Below are 8,417 nucleotides of genomic sequence, written 5' to 3' on the forward strand. Positions count from 1 at the left end.
CTCGATACAAATATTTTGCTAACCCTTCCCATCAACATAATTATTTTTTTTTTTATTAACATATGAATGTTTTTCTATGCTGAGTACATAACAAACAAAAACAGTCTTTATCATAGTACTGTGGTTTTACATAAATAAATCAGTCAACGATAGTTCATCAGGATGAATATGACATTACTTATATTCTACACGAAGGAAAATCACAACCATTCCCCTACATTTATGCAAAACCTAAGTGCAACATCTTACATTTATGCAACCCAATCACAAGTCCGGGTGAACCTTGTCGTAAATTGCTTCATGTTGTTTATTTAACGAAATAAAAGTATCGTCCCATTTCTTTTTTAACTTTACTCACACGCACGTAAGAAAAAATGAGACGCGTGCTCGCTAGAATTCTAGAATTTTAACCAGCCAATAAGAGCAAGGGTTCGGCACGAAATTTCGAGCAGTACCGAAATAGTTCGCTTCGGCCAGAAATGTCCTCAGCCGAACTTTTTAGAGCTGAAAACGACGTCGTGTTGCGTCATTTAGTTCGGTTCGGTGCCCGTGTGACCACGGCTTAATGGACCGTAGTCATTTTTGGGATATGTCTAATGAAGTGCGAAAATTGAAATTTGTAGTGACTTTTTATTTCATTTACATAAATCATTCAAATTTATCATTATTTTTATTCATTATTTTGTTTGTTTTTATATCTGTAATGAAAAATCTATAAAATTTTTAGTTTGCTTCATTTTAAATAATTTTTTGTTATGAAAGGGTGACAACTTCCAAAAATTAAATCATGCGTTTTTGTACCATTCTAGCTAGATCGTTAGAGGAAAAGGTTTGCTAACGTTATTATAACGTTGTTACAAAACATTGTTATCGAATGTCCCAGCAATGTTACAGGATTGCTACTTTGAAATGTTTGGGTATAAACATTCACATAATATTGTCTTCTAATATATTCGGAACAGTATGGCGTTTCACCATTATGGAACATTCAGCAGATGATCTGGTGCAAAATTCCTGCGACATGGGAAGAATGTTACAGAATATTCCACAAGCATGCCTTTCATGAAGTTGCTTCAAAGATATTCGCTAACATCCCAGGAACATTTTCGTGCAGAACATTAATGGGGTGTAACTGTGTAGACAATATCTAACATTTTGATGTTTCGCAGAATGTTCCTCTAATGAATTGCGTACAATGTTACTATAATGTACCGAGCATAACCGTCGACAATATTTTTTCCTTAAGCTATACAACATTCCACCAACATTACGCCTCCGAAGCAACCTAACTTTTCTATAACGTACCATGCTTAACCTTCACACAACATCTCTTCTCAAGGCTGACGGACATTCAACAAATATTGCACCTTAGATATATACGAAGACTATTACTAGATTATTCTTAAAATAATCTTTGTGAGCATCTCAATAGTTAGGGCATGGTTCCGAAGCTGTATATTTTGGTACAAACAGTTGCATGATATAATAACAAAAAACAATATGAAACACAATAAAAATATAGCTATAAAATGACTAAACTCTATATATATTGTCATCATCAAAACAAGGCAGAAAAATACCACAACCTTTACACCAGAATAAATTATATATCAATGATACACAGAGACAAACAAGCAAAGCTATGATCATATTTGTGAATAATGCTACAGTCCACCAAATGCTTTACCACATTAGACTAAAGTTTTTCCAGCTCGTCATTGGATTGTGGTGGCGAAGGCTGTTCTTTCATCCAACAATTCAGATTACAGTACAATCCTTCAGTATAGGCCTGAAATGTGAAGAAGCATTTATATTATCAGATGAGAACTGCTAAAAAGTACAGAATACAAACAAAGCAAATATGAGTATAAACTAAATATGGCAACAACCTGTTAACAAAGTAATTATGAACATCGAGGTTGATCTGCAACATCACAGTGTCCCTTGCTAGATACATGAAATAGTACCAGCAATACTTTTCTTTTCACTATTTGTGGGCACTCTATAATAAGGCAAAATTGTACACTCATTCAAGTTTTTGGAATCGCGATTCCTCATAATAGGCACAGCTGAATACAAGAGTGCACAACCACCATATTTTCAAACATCCCAATCAGCTTTTTATTTAATTGCTTCATAACTGAGCTTCCTATAAGGCTGCAAATTCATATTGGCATATTATGAAAAATGCACAAGCATATCATATTTAGGGTTGCACTAATAGTAAGTTTCTTCAGAAGCAACTAATGTCCTAGTCGCATTGTTCTTATGCTGAATTATCATTTTAATAATTTGAAATTTAAAAAAGAGTTGTTGTAGAATAGCAATGCGGTAAATTAATTAGTAAATCTCATGTAGCCAAAAACACGAACTTGGACATATCCATTAAAAAATAATAACAAACTGTAAGCTAACAACTCCGCATTAGTCGAGTTATTCACTTGGAGTAAACCTTTCTGATGAGACGCTATATGTGCAAACAGCTATATACGCAGGTAAATGAGAAGCACTGCTAATGCTATTGCAGATTGTTCCTAAGCTTTAAGAAACGCCGTGCAGATATTTAATGAAAAATTAAAAATTAAACGATAAGATTTTGTAAGTTTTAGTTGATCTAGAAGTATGCGAGCAGCCTGCCTTTTCAATTTCCTTTATAAGCTTGTTTGAATTAGCGCGTACACTCTTTTAAAAATACATAGTCAATCGGCTATTGTTGCCTCTTACATATTGTCAAATTCTTCAATCATACCTATCTTATATCACAATAAAATAGCTGAAAATCATGTCATAAAAAGAGAAAAAAAAATTACATCGCACTACTAGCTCTAAGTTGACGTTTTGGTAAAAGGCAGCACAATTCTCAACCTATCATGCTTATCACAAGTTATACATAATCTAACACAATGCAAACTTTCAAGAGTTGCTTTCTTAATTATGTACATGTGCACACAACTCTTAGATTTCCATATTTTCTCTGCTTAAAATTCTGATGTGCTAGGTAGTTAGTGTTAAAATGTGCTTCCAATCTGCCAAAAAAATCTACGTTTTGTACTACAGCATTTCTAAATTTGAAACTAATTTTTCCAACTTTCAATAACAAAAATCACAGTTAAAGGGAGAGTAACTATAGATCTATCGTAAATTCCAGAGTACAAGTCGAGATCTGAAGTTTGGTTCGAAAATCCTGGTTTTGACATGTACATACCGTAACCTCTTCCATGGCCCAAATCTTTTATTCGCTAATAGTTCAATCGGGATCAGAGGCGGGCAATGCGTAGCTGAGGAAATGGCATTCAAAACACCATCAGTAAGGACACCATTTTTGGCGCCGTCGGGAATACTACAATTAACAAAAGACTGAGAGTAGCATGTTATAGTGAAGATCACAGGGAACAAAAAACAAGCACTTAACCAACGTACTGGTTCACCTCAATACAAGAACAAAACCGCTACCTCGGATAATAGGTATTCAACAGAGTAGCAATGCCTCAAGACAGATTTCTGTCAGGAATCGTGATTCATGTACAAGAAAAAGGTGTGAATGCCCACCAATAGTGGATGTGTCAAATGGATTACTGAAGTGTGGCCTTGTAGGCAGATACTACAAAAACCAACATCAAATTCAAAACATATCACGTAATTCCAGAAGAGAATCCTAGTGATGACATTTCGAATGGTGAATAATGGGGACCTGGTGTTCCAATCAGCTCACATTGAGTAGGATTACTGGTATTTCACTATTTTATAAATAAATTCCTATATGTGATATCATGTAATTTTGATTTGCAACGGTTTTTTGAAGTTGAATTTTACTAGAAATCGTGCCATGAATTACATTACCGTCGTATTTTTGTGCAGACACCGCAGCAATACTATTTAAATTCATGAAAGAAACGAAGTCACTGTTGGGATTCAAACACAAATGCTCTATGGTAACATCTTCCAGCGCAGCGAGCTGGAAGCTTGTAGGTGTAGCATAAAAACACACTGGTCAGTGTGCGAGGCGACATTGCATTAGAAGGACTGGTCTTATGTACTGAATATTATATGGTATGTTTATCGAATTTGATATGGTTGTCATGACGTTAAGGGCTTAGGGCACAAATAAACAAACTTTCCATGTAGCTGAATTAAAGCATATTGATAACATATTAGTGAGCCTACAACATGTATAATAAAAACACAGACATGGAAAATTTGCAATAGTGATGGAAAAATGCAAGAAATATGTCTAGATCTCACCTGTCCCACATTTATTGATACCGATTCAATTGGTTATGGAGAATTCACTGTTAAGCCGAACCGGTGTATGGTTGGCAAATTGACCATAGTAGTGGTGATTGACTAGATAGCGATTAGACGATTAGTTGCAAGGATAATGGCCAGATCTTGTGAGATTCATTCTAAAAAATCGCAAACAAACCACATTAGAGATCTTGCAAACAACAAATCGATAAACTATCTATATGGTAAGAATCTAATGGTTATGGACTTGGACTGAGATTGAACCGATAACCTTGTAGTTGCAAACCCTAAATCTGGCCACTAAAAACTGCTGGTTGGTCACTACTAATATTGCTCAACATTTTCCAACTGAATAACAAGTTTAGTAGCTCAGTGACTAACAAACATGTCTTTACTCATTTGATATATGCGTATAGATCTTCATCTTTATGAAATTTTGGAGACAAAAATAATGGCAAAGAAAGAATTCTTCAAATTAAGTTTAGGAAATGGCGTTCAAACTTGTATCAGAGTTTGTCACATCAGAGTTGTCTTCTCTATTTTATGGCAGTCAAAAACTATTAATGATTCACCATTACTCCGTTTGTACACAACACACAGTCACTCGCAATGAGATTTATTATCAACAATGCCTCTGAAGTAGGTAATGAAATCAAAAGATACATGCTACTACTCAGTAACATGCTTTACACATTTTTCTACGCATATATGGCTTCAAAGCCATTTCAATTCCATTAGCAAAAGCTCGCTCAACCAGCAAAAGTGTTTTTATCAGTTATTAAGACATTCGATAACATCGCTGTGATACGTGAAAAAAATCATATTAAAAGTTGTACTTCTCTTAAAGCACAGAGGTACAGTTAAAGAACGAAAGCAATATGTAACCCTTTTAGTGCCATAGGCCTACTCTTTTTAATGAATTCCTGTTTACAGAAGCGTGACATTTTAAAGACAAATTATATCCATTCTATGACTCGCAAATGCTTTTCAAGCTGTTTTCCAACGTCAAACGCATCCAAGAACGATAATCCACTGCAGTTTACCACCATGGAGTGCAATTATTTAGAAACACAGTCTTTAACACTCGGTTTTATTTACGGAGAAAAACTTGAATTTGTACCAATGCAAAAAACTTTACTCACCTGCAATAACGATCGCAAAGAGCGTCAATATCATTTATTACTATATTGTGAATTTTATTGCAAGTATTGCAGATGAGTTAAGCATCGTTAAATCATTAATTAAACTACAACAACCGGAAAAATAAATCAGTATGGCGGATATTTCCTCCTCCTAGTTTTGCCTTGTCCGATATTTTCAGGCATAATACGATGTAAATGCATACCTTCGAAATCTTTCGAAGGAGTACGATGCGGATTTTTAGCTTTCCCACGCATCGAACTTCATAAATTCCGAAAAGTTATAACTAAATTCTATGTATATGCCCACAAACAATCTCGGTTGATGTTTTGGTTCATTATACAGTAATACAAAAAAAAGCGTTTAATCTCTTTGTAAAGATTTAATAGACGTAAACTGACAAAACGTCGTAAAACCACGGTTATGGAAGACCAAGCGAGTCATACTTAACGCCGAATACCTGTTGGAGATTCCGACAAGTTGGTGATTTTTTCTGAAACTACCGATGTGATTACCGCTGCCTATACTCATGATGTTGTGTTAAAACTGCTAAAAGAGTTCTGAATAAATATCGCCGAGTGATTTATTCACTACTAATGGACGTGATTTGACGCTATTTGGTAAGAAACCTCAAATTGTTGATCAGTTACAAAACTGCCTTACACAAAGCCACTGCACACTCGCAGACCTGCGAAAATGGTGCCTGAAGGGTTGAAATCAACTTGATATCGAATAATGAATACCATATTTGCCTTGTGGTGACCGATTTAACTCATGCACTACTATAAGCCCCTCTGTGGGGCTTACAGACAATTTAAATCAGACGGAAGCCCCTCACTGGAGCTTTTTTATATTATGTGGTTTGGTTCTCTTTTTGTAGCTACAAGTGAATGGATTCAGATTTTCTTGGTTCAAATGCTTAGTATGGAGACTATTGTAGTGTGTGCTCATGTGAAACTGACAGTAAAGGATTCTTATAAGTATTATATATATATAGCATTTGTATTCATTTCATGTGAAACGTTAACTGTGGATGATTCCCAACATCTATAAGCACAAAAGCTCTGAAACGCGCTCGTAGAGAGCATACGAATTTCATCGCATCTGACGAAGACTTGCCTTGTTTGGCCTGACCCATTTTGTTAGCAGCTGTTTGAATGGCTTTTGTTGATACAAATTAATTATGTTCAACCTAAAATGAATTACGTAGTGAATAAGTTGAAGACATTTTATGAGAAAGAGATTTTGAGGTGATTTTTTGTGAGCAGTACATCATGTTTATGTTACACAACTATTTATTGTACTGACTGAAAAGAAAAACGAAGTTGCAAATTGTCAGTCAAGACTCAATCATTTTTTATTTACAGCATGAAACTTTGTTGAGTCCAAAAATAATCCATCAGACAACAAGCAAAGCAACCTTTTCACTTCTAACATTCCTTGCAAAAAAACATAATTTTCAGTGATTTGTCTGCTAATATGTTACACAATTCTAAGAAAATTTATCTTTGCCAAAATTATTTAAGCATTGCCAAGTGGAAGTAACGTTATACGGATCCATGGTCTATTCTAACAAATACATGTAGACTAATTATTATGACATGACCATGTAGTAACTGTAATTTTTAATTTCTGTAATTTATCTAATTGTGATTTTTACAATTTGATATAAATGAGATAATCTCTCTTCGAGTTAAATTCAACAACAACATTGCATAAAGGTTTGGAAATTTTTTTGAAGGTGCATCCCCTTTTTCTTATTTTGTAAAGAGCAAATCTGACAATACAACAATCATTTCAACAGGTATGTGAACTGACTGTTTGATATAGCCGCGTAATTGCCTGCAAGCTGTATAAATCATCTATGTGAGAATTTTCTGCAAGTTGACAGGCTCGGTTACGATGGTTGTTTCTTGTGTCATTACTGACCAATGCCCCAGATGGGCGCAAACTATTTTGTAATTGCAAAAGGAAGATTTGTTTAGTAAATTGACAATGTCATATAAGCAAGCTAATAACAATAACTGAACACTTCGTTGTTTTGTTAATTATTTGTAATATCTACTGTGACAAGCAACAACAAAAACTGAGCCAAAGGTTTCAAAAGAACAGTGAATATCACACTGTATTATTTAACACTGTTTACGAAAACCTACAATAGGTGTTCTCGTCATTTCATGAACAAAAAATAAGATTGTTATATATGACCTATTGTTAAAGGTTGACTTGCAACAAAATTCACATTACAGTTATTTGATATCAAAAGATTCACCATGTCTTATTCTGTTGTGTTGTAGGTGCAAATTATATGGGAATGTGATTAAAAGCTTTTAAAAGCCAAAAAAACCAACAGTTAATCGCAGCCACATGAGACCGTCGTAGTTTGAATTCTCTTTCCAAAGCGGCTCAAATGGGACGTAGTTGTTACAGGATGGTTTCTGTTTACACTTTCATGCAACCTCATTCGTCGAAATATTTTCACAAATATATTTCACACATTCAATAAAACCAGGTCTATTGTTCTTACGCGTCTATTTTATCGTCATTGTAATGCTGTCACTTTTAGCTCTGATATACTATAACTTACCGTAAAAAGTCGTTAAACTTTCTATCCTTAGTTCGAAGGTGTACATATCATTGTCTGATAATCATGACGAGCCTGTTGGTCACATGTGATATTCGAAAATTGCTGCAAAAATTATTTGCGAAGTATTGGGTCACATGATCAGATTACGACTTGACGATTAGATCAAGCCAAAACAAAATTTAAAGTAGCGCGCATCTATATTTGATATGGGGTCTTCGGTAAAACCCGAAGTGTTTGTCATAAACTAGTGCTACGATAAGTTTTATATGGAGCTTTTTATTGGCCTTTCAATTCACATGAGAACATCACGTAACAAGACAATAACCAAACTGTCAGAACTACGTCAGAGAAATAACAGATTCCAATTTACGGCGGCTTTTCGTTTTTGAGCTTTCAAGAGCTTGTAATCACATTTCCACATATTTGGCACCTACAACACAACAAT

The 8,417-nt window shown here is 34.7% G+C and overlaps 1 long non-coding RNA gene across 1 annotated transcript; it reads right to left on the minus strand.

Moving 5' to 3' along the window:
- Positions 1–3,204: 3,204 nt before the first annotated feature.
- On the minus strand, positions 3,205–5,549 carry LOC137398698 (uncharacterized). Its single transcript, XR_010978992.1, has 3 exons — positions 5,388–5,549; positions 4,243–4,403; positions 3,205–3,340 (listed from the first exon to the last, which is right to left on the minus strand). It is a non-coding gene; the product is annotated as an uncharacterized lncRNA (long non-coding RNA).
- Positions 5,550–8,417: the final 2,868 nt, after the last annotated feature.

This window comes from Watersipora subatra, chromosome 6, assembly GCF_963576615.1.
Source record: "Watersipora subatra chromosome 6, tzWatSuba1.1, whole genome shotgun sequence".
NCBI classification, from domain to species: domain Eukaryota; kingdom Metazoa; phylum Bryozoa; class Gymnolaemata; order Cheilostomatida; family Watersiporidae; genus Watersipora; species Watersipora subatra.